This window comes from Rhinopithecus bieti, unplaced genomic scaffold (genome assembly GCF_001698545.2).
Source record: "Rhinopithecus bieti isolate Rb0 unplaced genomic scaffold, ASM169854v2 scaffold_5132, whole genome shotgun sequence".
NCBI classification, from domain to species: Eukaryota; Metazoa; Chordata; class Mammalia; order Primates; family Cercopithecidae; genus Rhinopithecus; species Rhinopithecus bieti.
The window spans coordinates 606,243-622,944 of NW_016804791.1; the positions used below are offsets into that span (position 1 = coordinate 606,243).

Sequence of the window (16,702 nt, forward strand, 5' to 3'; positions counted from 1 at the left end):
CTCTGTAAGAAGTAACTTTCATCTTTTTATCTTGGTGGAAGTATGTGAGTGAATAGTGAGAAGGACATTGAACATCTTCTTGATCTTCCAAGATAGACTCTGATTAATAGAGAATAAAGCCCTCTCTGATTTCCTAATATCACATAAAATACCAAGGAGAAGGAAAGTAAGGTAGGAGGTCATCAAAAGTATTTCCTTTGACTCTAAGAAATCCTCTGTCCCAACTCTCTTGCAAAGAAAACTAAGCTAGCACATATCATATAAGGTCTGTTTTTCCATAGCCACGTCCTCCTCTTTTTTCTTTAGTACTTTTGTTCAAACATGTATTGAACAGGTGGGATATGCAAGACCTTCTTTTGGGAACTCATCACCTCCTCTGGGACCTATGCTTTGTTTCAGGCCTAGTACTTACAACAGTCATGGCGGCCAAGGTCGTGGTGAAGGAAGCTGAGTACCCACCTGGGGTCTTCTCGTCCGTGGAGTGAGTCAGCACTGATTACAGAGCACCTGAGGCCTCTCAGAGTGAAGTGCATTTGCAAAGTAGTCCCTCCTCTGTGCTCACATGCACCGTCTGGAGAGTCAGGTTGTCATCACTGACTCAGCATCCATTCATTCAGTATTTACCGAGTGCCCACTGACCATCAGGACGGTGCTGGGAGCTGGGTCCAAAGCGGTGAGCTAAGTACAATCTCTGCCCTCAAGGAGTTTACATCTTAGCGGGAGAAGCTGGACAATTAAACACACGCACACACGCTTTAGGAGGTCTTAAGTGCGATGCAGAAAGGCCAAATGGGGTGAGGAGACAGAGTGACAGAGTGGCTGGTGCTAGATAGGGCTGTCAGGAAGGTCCCCTTGGATAAGATGACCTCTGAACAGAGACCTGAGAAATGGGAGGGAGTGAGGATGAGGATGCCTGAGGAAAGAACACTCCAGGCAGGAGAGCAGTATGTGCAAAGGCCCTGTGGGAATGTTTGCTCAATGCATTCCAGGAACTACAAGCAAGTCAGTATGGCTGAAGTGGAACAACCAAGCAGAGTGGGTAGGAAGCAGGCCACCCGAGGGTGGAGAGGCCCAGCCCTGCAGGGCTCTGTGGGCTGTTGTAAGGACTTGGCATTACATCCTGAGTGGGATGGAAAACACTAGAAGAGTTTTAAGCAATTACATGATCTAACATAGTGGAGGCTGCATTTTTTTTCTTTCTTTTTTTTTTTTTTTCAAGACAGGGTGTCCCTCTGTCACCCAGACTGCCATGTAGTAGTGTGACCACAGCTCACTGCAGCCTCAACCTCCGATCTCAGGTGATCTTCCCACCTTAGCCTCCCAGGTAACGGGGACTACAAGTGTGCGCCACTATGCCCGGTTAATTTATTCTATGTTTTTGTAGAGATGGGGTTTCACCATGTTGCTCAGGCTCTCAAACTCCTCAATCCATCCGCCCTCCCTGGCTCAATCCATCCACCTTCCCTGGCTTCCCAGTGTGCTGGAGTTTCAGGTATAAGCCACCATGCACTGGCCATGCATTTTGTTTTTTCCAGAAATGGTGGAGAAAAGAAGAAAAGATACCAAATGAGTAAGAATTAAGAGACATAATTTTTTAAAAGAAAGAGACTGTCCAAAAGGACTCCAAACACTGCTGCGGGTTTCCTACTTTGCATAACAGTAATTCTATTTACCTTGTATGAATGAACGCCTTTCCTCAAAAAGTATCATAAACAGTATTCAGGCAATGGTCTTGGAAAGCAGAACTTGCCACAAGATGACAATAGGAGCCTTGAGCAAAGCAGTAAGTCCCAATGAGTCACCAGGGACTTTTCCTTCCTTCTTTGCCAGAGTGAAGGCCATTTCCCTCTCCCTTCTCTGAACCCACCTTAAAGATAAGAATGAGCTGGCCAGGCGCGGTGGCTTACGCCTATAATCCCAGCACTCTGGGAGGCCGAGGCAGGCAGATCATGAGGTCAAGGTATCAAGACCATCCTGGCCAACATGGTGAAACCCCATCTCTACTAAAAATACAAAAATTACCTGGGCGTGGTGGCGGGTGCCTGTAGTCCCAGCTACTGGGGAGGCTGAAGCAGGAGAATTGCTTGAATCTGGGAGGCAGAGGTTGCAGTGAGCTGAGATCGCACCACTACACTCCAGCCTTGCGACAGAGCGAGACTCTGTCTTAAATAAATAAATAAATTCTAAAAAATAAGAATGAGCCTGAGGTGGACCCTTGGTTTCTTCTTTCTGTAAGTCCAGAGTCATCCGTCCTGTCACATTTTATTTTTAGTACTAAATTAATTTTAAAAATCTATTAATAATACAACAGTTAACAAAATTAATAATAGCTAATATTTATTTGGTATCTACCACATGCTTTATAAATATTACTAATTTAAATTGTTGTAAGAACCCTTTTCATCCAACAATTGGGGCATGGTAGATAAAAGAATAAAAAGAACCTTTAAATACCATTATTACCCCCATTTTAGTGTTCAGGATATTGAGATGCGCAAAGGCTGAAAAAACTTGCACCCAGTTTTATCTGTGGTTCATAGCAGAGCTGGAATTGAAACCTACTGCTGTCTGCAAATAAATCCTGTGTTCTTAGCCAGTAAGCTATACTGCCCCTAACCAATGTGCAGGGCCAGAGTCCAACAGGGATATATAAGCATAGATCCTAGTTGCTTGAATTCAGAGACTAGTTGGAGCCAAGACCAACATAGAGAACCAAAAAGGGAAAGGGTAGACTTGTACCCCTGGGAGTGGTCAGACCCCAGAAGGAAGGCTTTGGGGAGCAAGTGCAGCAGGGGCCAAGGTGTCAAGGGTTACTAATTGTTACATATTCATTGTTGCCGTGGCAGTATGCTGATCTGGCAACCCTTCAAGCAGTGTGTATGCAGCTGTGTGTACATGTGTGTCTTCACTCAACATGGGCCAACTAGGAGTAAGACCTTCTTCTATTGGTAAAGAAAGTACATTTAGCTGGGTGTGGTGGCTCATGCCTCTAATCCCAGCACTCTGGGAGGCCAAGGCAGGCACATCATTTGAGGTCAGGAGTTTGAGACCAGCCTGGCTAACATGGTGAAACCCCGTCTCCACTAAAGACACAAAAATTAGCTGAGTGTGGTGACATGTGTCTGTAGTCTCAGCTACTCAGGAGGCTGAGGTGGGAGAATCACTGGAAGCCGAGAAGCAGAGGTTGCAGTGACCTGAGATCACGCCACTGCACTCCACCCTGGGTGACAGAGTGAGACTGTCAAAAGAAAGAAAAGAAAAGAAAAGAAAAGAAAAGAAAAGAGAAGAGAAGAGAAGAGAAGAGAAGAGAAGAGAAGAGAAGAGAAGAGAAGAGAAAAGAAAAGAAAAGAAAAGAAAAGGAAGGAAGGAAGGAAGGAAAGAGAGAGAGAGAAAGAAAAGAAAAGAGAGAGAGAGAAAGAGAGAGAGAAAGAAAGAAAAGAAGAGAGAAAAGAAAAGAAAGAAAAGAAAGTATGTTTGGACACCTAACAGCAACTAAGTTCTCAGCTCAAAAAGTCTGGAGCTTGATGAGGTGAGCTCTTGAGTTGATTTTTCCAGCAGCTCCCATCTATGGAGCACTCATTCTGATCCAGGCACTCTGCAAGGCATTTGCCAAACATGAGTGTCATCTAATTCTCACTGCCTGGGGAGCTGCTTTCTCCATTTCACAGATGAGCTGAGTAAGGTGACCAAGGTCTTACAGCTTAGAGATGTAAGAGCTGTGACCCTAGCCCAGTCAATTCAAAGGCCAGTGTCTTAATCTGATGTGTGCTTCCTCATTTCTAGGCACTCAGACTATACTCAGGGTAGTATAAGCAGTGTGTGTGTGTGCATGTGTGTGTCTGTGTGTGTGTGAGAATGAGAGAGAGAGAGAGAGAAACAGAGAGAGAGAGCTCTAGTAGGCACTGGAAATCCAAGCAGAGGGCAGGCCCAGACTTGTCCCCTCTAGCAGTACACACAGAGGAGAGAGGTTTGGGGCTTTAATCCCCATCTGAAGTTGTGCCACTGTTGATTGAACTACCTTGCACAGTCACTCTCAGAACAAAGCTTTTGCTCAAAGAAGCCCACACCCTCAGGCTGGGCAGGTGTGTCTGAGGCTGGGTTTCCTGGCATAGACACGCTGGCCATTTGGGCAGCAGCTGTACCCAGGACCTCCATGGATGCCTCTTCTGCCTCCCTGCCCTGCTCCCCTCATCTGAGCTCACAAGATGGGCTCAGTTCTCTAGGTTCTTCATCCAGAGTCTCATCCCAGCCCTGAAGGCTCATGGGAGACTGCCAGCAATGGTGAAACCACCAATATGCTGGAAAGAGATGCTCTGGTAGGTCCAGGCCTCACAACCAAAAAGACTCGAAAGCCCTTTCCTTTCAACAAGTTCCTTCTGACCTAGAGGATGATGGTCTCTTAACTTCCAGCCTTGGAATGCATCCAACCGTCACTTATTGAGCACCTACAAATCCTATTCCTTGTTGTTTTTAAAAATAAAAGAAAGAGGCTGGGTGCGGTGGCTCATGCCTACAATCCCAGCACTTTGGGAGGCCAAGGAGAGAGGATCGCTAGAGGCCACAAGTTTGAGACCAGCCTGGGCAACATAACAAGATCCTGTTTCTAAAAAATAAAAAGAAAAGAAAAGAAAAAAAAAGCCAAATGTGGTGATGCCACAGTAGCCAGGAGTCGGTCTGTGGTCCCAGCTCCTCAGGAGGCTGAGGTGTGAGGATTACTTGAACCCAGGACTTCGAGGATACAGTGAGTTACATGATCATATGATCACACCACTGTACTGTACTCCAGCCTGGGTGACAGAGCAAGACCCCCAATCTCAAAAAAAAAAAAAGAAAGAAAGAAAGAGAGAGAGAGAGAATCTTTAGTTCAACTTAGATGTAAAAGGCTTTGCCTATTCACGTTGGTATATGACCTTGTTGGCTATGAGTAGGCATCTGAAACTCTTAATTTATTTGAGTCAACTTAAATCAAGCTGATCTGCAAATTTCAGAAGTTTCCTGTATGTTATAAAGCACACAAGTATGACCCTCCTTATGTAAAAGGGAATCCACACACTGGCGTTGAACGTATGCATTGGGAGGTGTCCTGAAAGATGTCCCCCCAAACGCCATGTGTGGTTTTCTTCAGAGGATGAGATGTTGAGTGGCTTTTTTTTTTTCCTTGTTCTCTCCTGCATTGTTCAGGAAAGTGCTAGGCAGAGAAAGATAAGCAGCATCACCCATTTAGTCTTTCCAGCCTTTCCCACTGGAGCACCTACTGGCACAGACGAGAGTCAATCTGAATGCCTAACATAACCCAACAGAAAGGCAGGCTTCTTTGAAAGCTTGTGTTCCTTCTTAAGTGTCATGCAAGTGTTATATTATACTCCACAATATACTGTTTAAGCCTAAAAGTGTTCTTGGTTATTTACCATCAAGCAGAATTAATGCTCCAGGAAAATACTCCAGATTTATCCTGTGGCTCTCTCCATGTCTCCAGGACTTCTAGGACTGGGGCCACTCTGAGCAGCAAGGAGGTGACAGTCTGTCCAAATCAGGGTTCCATAGACTTTTGGATTCTCTGCTAGTCTCCTCCTTCAATTGTAGAAGGCTCCCTGCCAAGGGATGCAGAGCTCTTTAAATCTGGAAGTGCTAGTCAGGTAAGCTTGAAATGGGCTTTCTTCAAAAGGGGTATTAGAATTCTTTAACTAGAGGCGCTCAGGAAAACTTGCAAGCTCTAGAAAAATCTGTTGCATTAATAATTCCGCTCCAATCCTTGATAAGGTCCTCTAGCTATCTCAAACACGCCTCTGGTCCCTTGGACTAAAGATTTATGCTTGTTGACTTTTGTTCTATTTTCTGATTTTTCAGGACCGCCAAAGCCTGTTTGACCAGTCAGGTGAAACTAGTCTTTAAACCCTAATGACCTGGATTAGCCACCTTGAGACTAACAGCTGATATCACTGACAGTGGCCAAGACACAAAGCAAGGTGGTGCATGACCTAAGCCCTCGCCAAGCTATGGTCAATGCATGGCCCAGCACTTGATGGCATATGACTTCAGGAATAGTCGCATGTACTCTATTTTCAGGTGATATGTGTCCCACTTTGGGGTTATCTCACAGTTAATACAGAAGGAAAAGTCTATTGGGTGCCCATACAAATATTCTGGTCTACTTTCTAGTTCTTGCTTTGTATCTGCCAACATGATTTAATTACTGAGGTTGAAACAAAGACTGGCTCTGGCCCATCTATACTGGAGAATTGACTTGGGCAGGTTCACTTGGACTTTAACACAAACTACCATTCCACTGGAGTGTGGCTAAAGATGTTTCTGGGTGTCTTAGGACAAGCAACCTCCCTTTAAAGTTGGTTCTGTTTCCGGGAAGACTACTAAGACACGCATGGCCAATTTTTATTTCTTAATTAAATGAAGACATTTTAAAATAAATAAAACATACACAAGGGCATCTGATGCTGTTCCTTATGCTTTCCCTCTATCTGGCATGTGGTCAAGGTCGTGCTATATAAACTAAAGTAATAGGATCTTCTGTGGGGTGCTGGGCTGTTCAGCCGTCAATGCCAAAGGGCTTTGGCAGCAAGAGAGACAGCAGGGACACTAAGCAGAAATATCACAGTCAACTTGCTGTTTTCAGTAAGATGGTGATAATAGAAGGATGGAAGTAATACATTGTCAAAAGCATAGAACTGTTGCTCCTCACACACTTGAAATATTGATATCTGAAATCACCTGGTATGAAAAGAAAAAAAAAAAGAAACACAGAAAAAAGTTTTCTTTAAGCTGAATTTTTTTAAGGCTAAAAATGTGCTATTTTCTAGAAGTTAATAAATCACTATATGACTTTGGTTCAGGTTTTCTGGAAGAACCTCTCTTTGGATTAGTATCAGTTAAGAATGCATTTGGCTACACGTAACAGAAAACATTGCTATAGAAATGGAAGGAACTAGGGCTTTCTTTTTCACACAGGAAAGAAGTGTGGGGGTTATAGTCAGGGCAGGTTTGGCTGCTCAGTGATGTTCTCGGGCACCCAGGTTCTTTTCATCTTTCTACTCCTCACTTATTCTTAACATCGTCGGGCTTTCCATCTCATTTACTGAATGTCATCTGTATATTTTGACATCTGCATTCTAGGAGGAAGAGCAAAGGGTGAAAAGAGAGCTTCCCCTTGGTAAAGCTTTGTCTCTTGACTTAAAAAGTGCCTGTTCTCCAAGGACATCTTCCCATATCTCAAGACCGGACTGTGTTCAATGGATTCCATCAACTGCACGAAGGCTGAGAAAGACTCCTGTGAGCTGTGTTGCTCCCCTATATAGAACTGGGCTCTCCAAGTCAGGATGCCTGAGGGAGATAGAGATGCTGGTGAACAATTAGCAGTATCTGTCACAGTGGCTGGGACCTGGTAAGGAATCCTGGTACCTGCATAAAAGTCAGGATCCGGCCAGGTGCCGTTGCTCATGCCTGTAATCCCAGCACTTTGGGAGGCTGAGGCCGGCAGATCACCTGAGGTCTGGAGTTCAAGACCAGCCTGACCAACATGGAAAAACCCCATCTCTACTAAAAATAGAAATTAGCCGGGCGTGGTGGCACACGCCTGTAATCCCAGCTACTTGGGAGTCTGAGGCAGAAGAATCGCTTGAACCTGGGAGACGGAGGTTGCGGGGTGAGCCAAGATCGAGCCATTGCACTCCAGCCTGGGCAACAAGAGCGAAACTCCCTCTCAAAAAAAAAAAAAAAGGTCAGGATCCATCCTTCCAAACAACGCAAACGGTTTTCCACTGGGTTTGCAGCCAACCAGTGGCTACAGTAACGTGGCATCTGAACAAGGGCCACCGAGTCCCAAGGTCTGTGATGCCTATGGCCTTGAATGAGGAAAAGAATAAGATTACAGCTGTATCCTCTTATTCCAACCTAATGGTACTTAATGAAATCATTAGCATGCGTTACCAGTAAGGTGGCTCATTCATATGGCTCCTGATAAAATACATAGCTTTCATTTACAGCTAAGTAGGGGAAGAGATTCCTTTACGCTGTCATTTATGCTTCTGTCTTCTCCTGCTGAATGTTACACAAGACTACTTAAACTCCCTGTTTCCAGTGATTTAAACAATTGACTACACTTCTCAGCACTTCTTCCCAGCTCTCAATCTTGTGAAAAATTCTATTCTCCTGACCAGCTTAAAGACCTCTCTAGAATGATGCCCGGCATTGTTTGTCATGTTCCTATTTGGGGAGTTTTTTGTTCAGGACCCGTGGGCTCAGGAGACTTCTCAACAATGTCAATGGGCTGGGGGTAAGGCTCAATATTCACATATTCCAAAGTCAGGACTGGCATCTACAAGCACTACTTTACAGATTATTCAAAGCTCATGATTTGCTTAAAGCTGGTGATTTTATTTTAAATTTATGGAAGATTGCACAGTATGACTTTTAAATCTCACTGCAGGGATTTATAAATGCTGGGCTACTTTTTTAAAATAATAGCAGTACACCATCAAATTGTATTTGGCTTATGCTTGGTTCTGACCTCCGGATCTCATAAAAATGCTCCTCGACATAACCAGTCATTTTCTGTCTTGAAACTGGGATATCATGATTTTTTTATTCTAAGTACACAAAATCCACAGGCAAGAGAAAATATCTATTAAAAGAAGGGGAGATGAAAGTGAATTCCTTCTACCAAAATGAAGTAAACCAGGCAGTTAAGAACACCTGGCAGGATTCAAATGGTCATCTTGTATCGACATTCACCCCAATTTCTAGTTGCTACTTTTCTTCATTACATAAGAAAGTGGTTCACTCATTCTTGGGGAAGGACAGTCTTTTCCAGAACAAATGAAAATATTTTCTCAGGGAGGTAAATATAAGAGAATGGCATATTTGAAGGGCTGGCTCTTCCCTGCACTTGAGAAAAGGGAACCAGCAATAGCAGTGAAGGCAGATTTTGAGTTCAGGTAGTCTTGTTCCAGAACCCATGTCGCTGACCACTACCCTATACTGTGGGGTTCTCACCATCCAACATGGAGACCAAAGGGCATCCCTGGGTCTCCCATAGAGGGATGAGGAGGGATTCTCGCACCTGTTCTTGGGAGAAGAGGGAAGGGTTGTTTGAACTGGGCATCCCAGAGCACCCACGCTGGGACCAAGGCGGGTGGATCCTACCATCAACATGTAGAGTCAAAAGGAGAAATAGAAAAACAACAAGAGGACAAAAATTAAGTGTAAAAGGCCAATCAGTGAAATTGCTTTCTCATGTGTGAGCAACAGAGCTATAAAAAGAACTTCAAGCAGCTTTTCAGTCAAACCTTTACAGTCTATCCACCCAATAAACAGCCTCAAAATTAAACTCTCAACTTTTTATTTAGGGCCAATTTTCATTCAGATGTGTCCTTATTGTACCCCTCTCAGGTCAGAATGATCCCCACCTCGCTATCAACCAAGTTAGGCTGGACAGCCCAACAAATACTCAGAGCTCAAGAAATCTTATTGAAAAAGAAACTCCATCACCATCCTGTATTTCAGAAGCAGCAATCACATAGCCAGCCAAAGTGAAATTAAGAAATTTGCATGTCATTTATTAATATCCTCCTTGTCTGTCAAGCAGGCTTCAAAAACATGTTTTCCTCCTTTCAAAAGAAGCAAATTGTAATGAGCTCATTCACACTAAGGATCTCAGGCCAGGCTATGTTTCTCCACGAGTATGCAGAGGGTAAACTTCCACAAGGGAATGGTGGCCAATTGATACATTCTTTTCTTTATCCTAGTATCCGGAGCGTTCTTTCCTACATACAGTGACTTACATCTTGTCTACAAAATGGTCTCCATTCCAGCATAGTCTTTTTTGAAATCAAAAGTATTTCAAGTTGCCAGCCTGGGCAACAGGGTGAGACACTAACTCTACAAAAAAGATTTTTTAAAAATTAGCCAGATTATGGCATGCGCCTGTGGTCCCAGCTACTCAAGAGGCTAAGGAAGGAGGATTGGTTGAGCCTAGGAAGCTGAGCCATGTTCATGCCACCGCACTCCAGCCTGGGCAACACAGCAAGACCCTACCTCAAAAACAAAACAAAACAAAACAAAGCAAAACAAAAAACTCCAAGATACTGTGTGTTAGATTAGGGAATTGTTGGTTTGTTAGATAGGATGATAATGTTGTGGTTCTAAAAGGAAATGTCCTTACGTTTTGGAGATGCACAGTGAAGCATTTAGGGATGAAATGTAATGATATTTGTAATTCACTTTAAAATATGTAATTCACTTTTAATACATAAAGTAAATATGGTAAAATGTTAGCAGTGGATATAGCCAAGAAATGGGTTAAGTGTCCATTAAACTTTTCCCTCTGTAGTGTCTGTGATTAAACATGTTCATAACAAAACATCAAAAACTGCAAGATGGAGCTTCCCTGAAAGCTGCCTGGTCTCCTTATCAGAGCACCTTCCGCCTCTACTGGCACCTGCAGCCACCTGTAGCCAGGCCTCTCCATTTAAGTTCTGAAGCTGTTGAAGTGCTTTCTCTATGTGCCAAGTGCCATTCTAAGCACTTTTTATTAATTACATCATCTGCTTTTCACCAAAGTCCTATACAATAGCTAATATAGCAACTATTATCCCCATTTCGCTGAGACGTAAACTGAGACCCAGAGGTGTGAACGTGCCCAAGATCACTCAGCTAGTAAGTGTCACAACCAGAATTGCAACCAGGTCATTCATTACTACGTTAAAACACCCCAGCCAATTAGTCATCTGAGGTCACAGTGCTTCTCTCATAAAGATGTTTGGAGGTGTTGGCCACACTTTAGCACCCTACATGATATTAATTGCATTCTAGCAGTGCTCTTTCTACATGAGATAAAGTTGGTTCCTGTTGTTGCTTCCCCTTTTTTGTATTTCTCCAGAAACAAAGTCAGTGTCTACTTCCTCACAGACACTGGATAAATAATTATTGATTGCTTTGCTATCTGGTAAGATGGGTCAAGTTCTAGGCTGATAGCAATCCTCGAAGCCTTCACCTTTGGCTGAAGATTCCTCTGTCTCTGTTATTCAAGTATGAGTGCTATAGTCCCCACTCAGCAGGTGATAATCCTCCTCAGAGGTGTCCTGAACCCATTTCTGATGCCCACCTTGGTTTGTTCCTGCCTGACCGAATCATTATCAGAAACAACAATGAATAATGTGGTGCATGTTTGTATGTGGATTCAAGGAACCTGGCTGAAACCAGTATATCTATCTATCTATCTATCTATCTATCTATCTATCTATCTATTTATCTATCTATCTCTATCTAGCTATCTATCCATGTATCTATCTATCCATCTGTCTGTCCATCTGCCTGTCCATCTGTCCATCTGTCTATTTCTATATCTGTCAGTCATCTTATCTGTCTCTATATATCCCTATCTCTCTGTCTCTATCTATTGCTCTCTCTATCAATCATCTATTGCTCTCTCTATCAATCATCTATCTATTGCTATCTTTCTGAATCTATGTTTATCTATCCATTTATCTATCTTTCAATATCTACCTACCCACCTACCTACCTATTGACATGTGTGTAATTTTGATGGTTAGAGGCCAAGAAAAAGCCAGCGTCTTTTATTGTGAACGAGTTTATCTAAAGATGTAGATTTTTGGAATTCATCTCTACTCCTTTATATTAGAAATATATACTGCAGTGGGCCTTTTGGGTGAGCACATGTATAGCAAAGATCCAATTCCAGAATAGGAAGCTTTGAGCTCACTTGATCAACTTGTGGTGCACAATCACATAAAAGGTTGTTCGCGATGGGCACTTTCTGTTCTTACTTTTCTAAAAATGGGTTTAGATTACACAGTCTCTGAAAATTGTGTTCAGCTCTTGGTTGGTATATTTTTTTCATTTATTTTTCAAGTGCTGGCTCACAGGAGAGGGAGAGCAGAGACTGGAGGGATGGAGGAAGCCCATCATCACTTCAGGCAGGCAAGACTCCCTAAAAAGACCAGACAAGGGTTGCCAGAGCCCTTTCTGCCCATTCTACAGAAGCCCCGCAAGCAGCGTTCTCCAAGACTGAATAGTCCAGTTCATTGTGTCCTGAAGGCTGTTCCAAAGGAGGCCGAGGCTCAGGGTGGGCTCTGCAGGTAGCAGGCCAGCCCCCGTGGGAGAGCGTATTTGCGCTCGCCGTAGCCCACCTTGGGAAAAGGCCTGTCCTGAACTCGGATGTGGGCACCCAGGCCACGGATCCTGCGTGGAAGGAGGGAGGGCACTCGTTCCCCAGGTCTTGAGGAGTTCAGTTCTGACTCTGGCCGGGAGAGACAGACTCAAGGATTCTCCCAGGCACGTGAGGTGGCTCCGGGAACTCGGCCATAGGTAGGGGCTTAGGAAAGATTTCTAAGGAGGAAATCTCTGTGGAGCTTTATGGCTACTGAAAGAGGGGAAAGCATCATGTGGGCCGGTTCGAGGATCATGTAGGCACTTCCGGGGCTTCCCAGGGAGCTGTCCTGGCTGAACCACCCTTCTTCTCTGGCCACACAATTCGTCTACAGCATTCTGTGTGACCTCACAACCTGGGCAGTCTCGGGAATGCGATTGCATGAGCCCGCATATCCAGCCATTCTAAATTCTGTGCTCAGTAGGCCTGGGATGGTGCTTTTTAAACCACGAGTAGCCTCCAAGTAGTTCAAAAAGCATATTTCTATTGTTTTCCCTTCAAATCACTGGTAATCAGAGAAATGCAAATTAAAACAACAACAGATAGGCTTTTTCTTCCACCAGGCTTGCAAAAGTTTCAAAGAATTATAGCTAGTGTTTACACAGGTTGAATTTCTTTTTTCCCACCTCCAGTCCTGAACAATACCAGGAAGGAGAAATAGTTCATAGTTACCATCGTCTTTTACACATTAATGTCATCAGCCTCAATGAAGAGAAACATGAACAGGGCTGTAAGCACTTTGGAATGGAAAATCATCCCATGTATCTATTTATTAATTAATGCATTCATTCAGGAAATATGTACTGAACATCTAAGCAGCACAGAGAATGAAGAAGGAAAGTAAAAACACATCAAATGCTGAGTATGTGTGGGGCGTTGAGCCAGACTGTTGGATTAATTATTCTGTGAGTTGGGCAGTAAGATCCCCTTTTCACAGATAAAGGGAGGGTAAGTAATTTGCCAAAGGTCACCCAGCTAACGAAAAGTTTGCTGGAGGCTCTGTGAGATGGAACATCCAGGATGTTCCCAGTGCTTCTGGAACTTGCCAGCTGTAGAGGAGACTGAGCAAGCATGGGTAACCCTGACACAGACACTGGGCGCCCCGAACCTTGAGGGACTCAGACAATGCACACTCCAAAGAGCCAAACAAGAGGGGATTATTCTGGTGTGGGCAGGACTGTGCTAAAAAGACATCTCATCTCAGATAAACATGTGAACAAAACCTTTTGGGATGGGCCACATTAGTAAACAGAGGAGGGCAGGGAAGCAAGAGGAACAGAACTTTCTAGAGGAAGAGGCCTGCTTGGGCAAATCGCTAAAGAAGTGTCCAAAGCACACTCAGGAAAAACTGCCAATGAGGAAACCAATAAACAAACACACCCACACCTCGATCTTCACAGTCCTGCAAAAATTCTGGTGAAACCAAACTGGTTTGACGTTCACAAAGAAGATACACAAAAGACACCTGAGATGGAAGTGCAGCCAACATCCTGTGAATTTCTCCCCAAGACTTGAGCATTTGAGTCATGGGTTTGGAAAGGAGCTTAGGACTAAAGATACAGATTATAGAATCATGGGCTTTCAGGCAGTTGGGGAAGTTTTGAAGAAGAGAGACTGTGCCGAGTCCAGGGAAGATGGGTGGGACCCTGAATGATGGTTCACAAGCGTGGCCACAGAACTGGGTTAAGGCAGAGGCATGGAGGAGAAGGTCATTACTTAAAACTGGCTTTTTTTTTCTCTCACCTGCAGTGCATGGCACCCTGCCTTCCAGAGATGAGGTTTCCAACAACTGTGCTGAATGAATGGAGGAGAAATGAACCCAAGCCAGGAACCCAAATTCTTGTATGTGAACATAAACCTACTTCCAAAATTCTTGAGGAATGCCTAACTCAAGTCCCCCAAGTCCTGTTTGGTTGTGAACAGAAAGAGATATTTACAAGAGGAGCCATGGGAACCTGAAAAAATGAATAGGGAGTGGCAGTCCCTTCTTACTAATGTGATCAAGACCAATAAATGTACATTGTAATTGTAAATTCTTTTTGGACTCCACATTTCTCCAAAACCTAAGGATGTCTCCAATTATCTCAAGAAAGAAATGTCATAAGATTCTCAAGACTAAAGTAATATTCACTGATATTCATGACATGGGAATGGGGAGCATTTGCTTGCTATGCAGCATCTTGAGGGAAGGCACCACACAAAATTCAACGACAGTTCAGGAATAGTAATAGCTCCTATTACTGCTGTTTAGGCCACTCAGTCTTGTTATGGCAGCCCTAGTACACTAATACAATGTATAGCACTATTAATCATTAGCTGCTTTTGTTGTCTTCAAACAAGTAAAAGAGAAGAATAATTTTTTTTTTTTTTTTTTTTTTTTGAGACATAGTCTTGCTCTGTCACCCAGGCTAGAGTGCAATGGCATGATTGCGGCTCACTGCAACCTCCACCTCCCAGGTTCAAGCAATTCTCCTGCTTCTGTCTCCTAAGTAGCTGGGACTACAGGCGCCTGCCACCACGCCGAGCTCATTTTTGCATTTTTAGTAGAGACGGAGTTTCGCCATGTTGGCCAGGCTGGTCTCAAACTCCTGACCTCAAGTGATCCACCCGACTTGACCTCCCAAAGTGCTGGGATTACAGGCATGAGCCACCACGCCCAGCCAAGAAGAATAACTTCCAAGTTTAGATGTACAGTTCAAAATTAGAAAAAATGTTCATGTATGAATTAAAATTTACACTTACGAAACAAAAATATTATACCTCACTATTCACATCCTGTTTTCCTGTTTTAACCTTTAAACACAAATGAAAACTCCAAGTTGTCACATAGGACTGGGGTTGGTAAATGTTTGGCATAAAGCACCAGACAAGAGTAACCTTTATCTTAAATGTTTTGGACCAGAAGGGTTTAAAAGATTTTAAATTTTGGGGATTTTGGAATATTTGCAATTTATGCTGGTTCAACATTCCTAATCTAAAAATCTGAAATTCAGAATGCTCCCATGAGCATTTCCTTTGAGCACCATCTCAGCACTTAAAAAGTTTTGAATTTTGGAGCACTTCAGATTTTGGATTTTCAAATTAGGGATACTCAACCTGTAATAAATATTTTGACTTTGTAGGCCATGTGATCTCTTGTAAATACTCAATTTTGCTGTTGTAGCAATGTATGAACAAATGAGTACGGTAATGTTCTAATAAAACTTTATTATAGACACTAAATAATAATAATAATAGCTCCTATTAATTAAGTGCTTGCACGTTCTGAGCAGTGCCAAGTGCTTTGACATTTGGTTAAGTGCTGTGCCAAGAGCTCAGAATATGATTAGGAAAAAGACACAACGTCTACCTCCTTACTTCCTGTACACTTTCCTGTGTAATCCTCATAACCAACCTATCACTAACCCTATTTTATAGTTGAGGAGACTAAAATTATGTAGCCACTCAACATCATGCATCTAACAAGTGGCAAAAAAGAAAAAAAAGAATTTGAACTCAATGTGTCTGATTTTAGAACCTGTTTCCATAACCCCCACACTCTAGAGCTTGGGAGTCCACTGACACCAAAAGCATCTTCCAGTCTCACAGGACTGTGGGGCTGTGGTGCGGTCCTGAAAGGCCCACTCATGTGAGGAACACCATGCGAGAGGCCCATGAAAGGACGGGACAGCCTCGAGTCCCAGAGGGAAGCTGCATCCCAGCACTTTGCCTTATGGCCAGTGTCGTGGTCCTGTGTTGGGTTTGCAAAGATCTCAGAGCCTTGAGCCAAGCAGCAGGAAGCAATTTCAGTCTTTGGCCCAGACCTCTAGGCCTCGAAACCGTTCTATCTAATTAAACTTCCATTGCCTTTCATTTCTGCAGCCCTTCTTACAGGAATACTCTCTCTAAAATAAATAAATAAAAGATAAGGGAACTGATGGAGTCAACTAAGAATTTCCACATCTAACTTCTATGAATAACTCACTTGGAAATGGGCATGGTCTGCCTAGGTGTGACTGTGTTTTACATAAACTCTTATGCATGAAGTGGCTCTATTTGCAGCTAGACAGGATCCAAATTTCAGAAACACTTTAACAACCGACTATAGTTAAAGTTTATTAAAAAATAAAAAATAGAAAAGTCATTTCAACTTTTCTGGCAGTAAAACTCTGGGAATGGACTCCCCTGGCCTCAAAGCTTTCTTTTCTACTCTGCAGAAGCCGCTGAAGACACCGTCCCCAGGCTTAGCCCACCCAGGATACAGCACCCTGCCAGCTGCACTCAGCGGACTCAAGGTGTTCCCTGTTCAACAGCTGAGCAGAACCGGCATCATGGCTTACCCTAGCTGTGACTTTGTGCCCCAGTTCTGTGCGCCCAGGCCTACTGCTTCTTTGTGGGCTAACCTGAGGAGGCTGGCTGCCTGCCACCATCATGCTGCCATGCACAGAACCTGCTCAGGCTCCTCTCTGGAAAGCTCCTTCACAGCCATTGCCCATCTTTTCTCATTTTCATATATATATATATATATATATATATATATAT

General features: G+C 43.5%; 1 long non-coding RNA gene across 1 annotated transcript; it reads left to right on the forward strand.

Annotated features, from left to right (window-relative positions):
• Positions 1-3,453: 3,453 nt before the first annotated feature.
• On the forward strand, positions 3,454-7,482 carry LOC108528543 (uncharacterized). The gene is made up of 4 exons (XR_001885183.1): positions 3,454-3,529; positions 5,477-5,636; positions 5,848-6,066; positions 7,129-7,482. It is a non-coding gene; the product is annotated as an uncharacterized LOC108528543 (long non-coding RNA).
• The last annotated feature ends 9,220 nt before the right edge of the window (positions 7,483-16,702 follow it).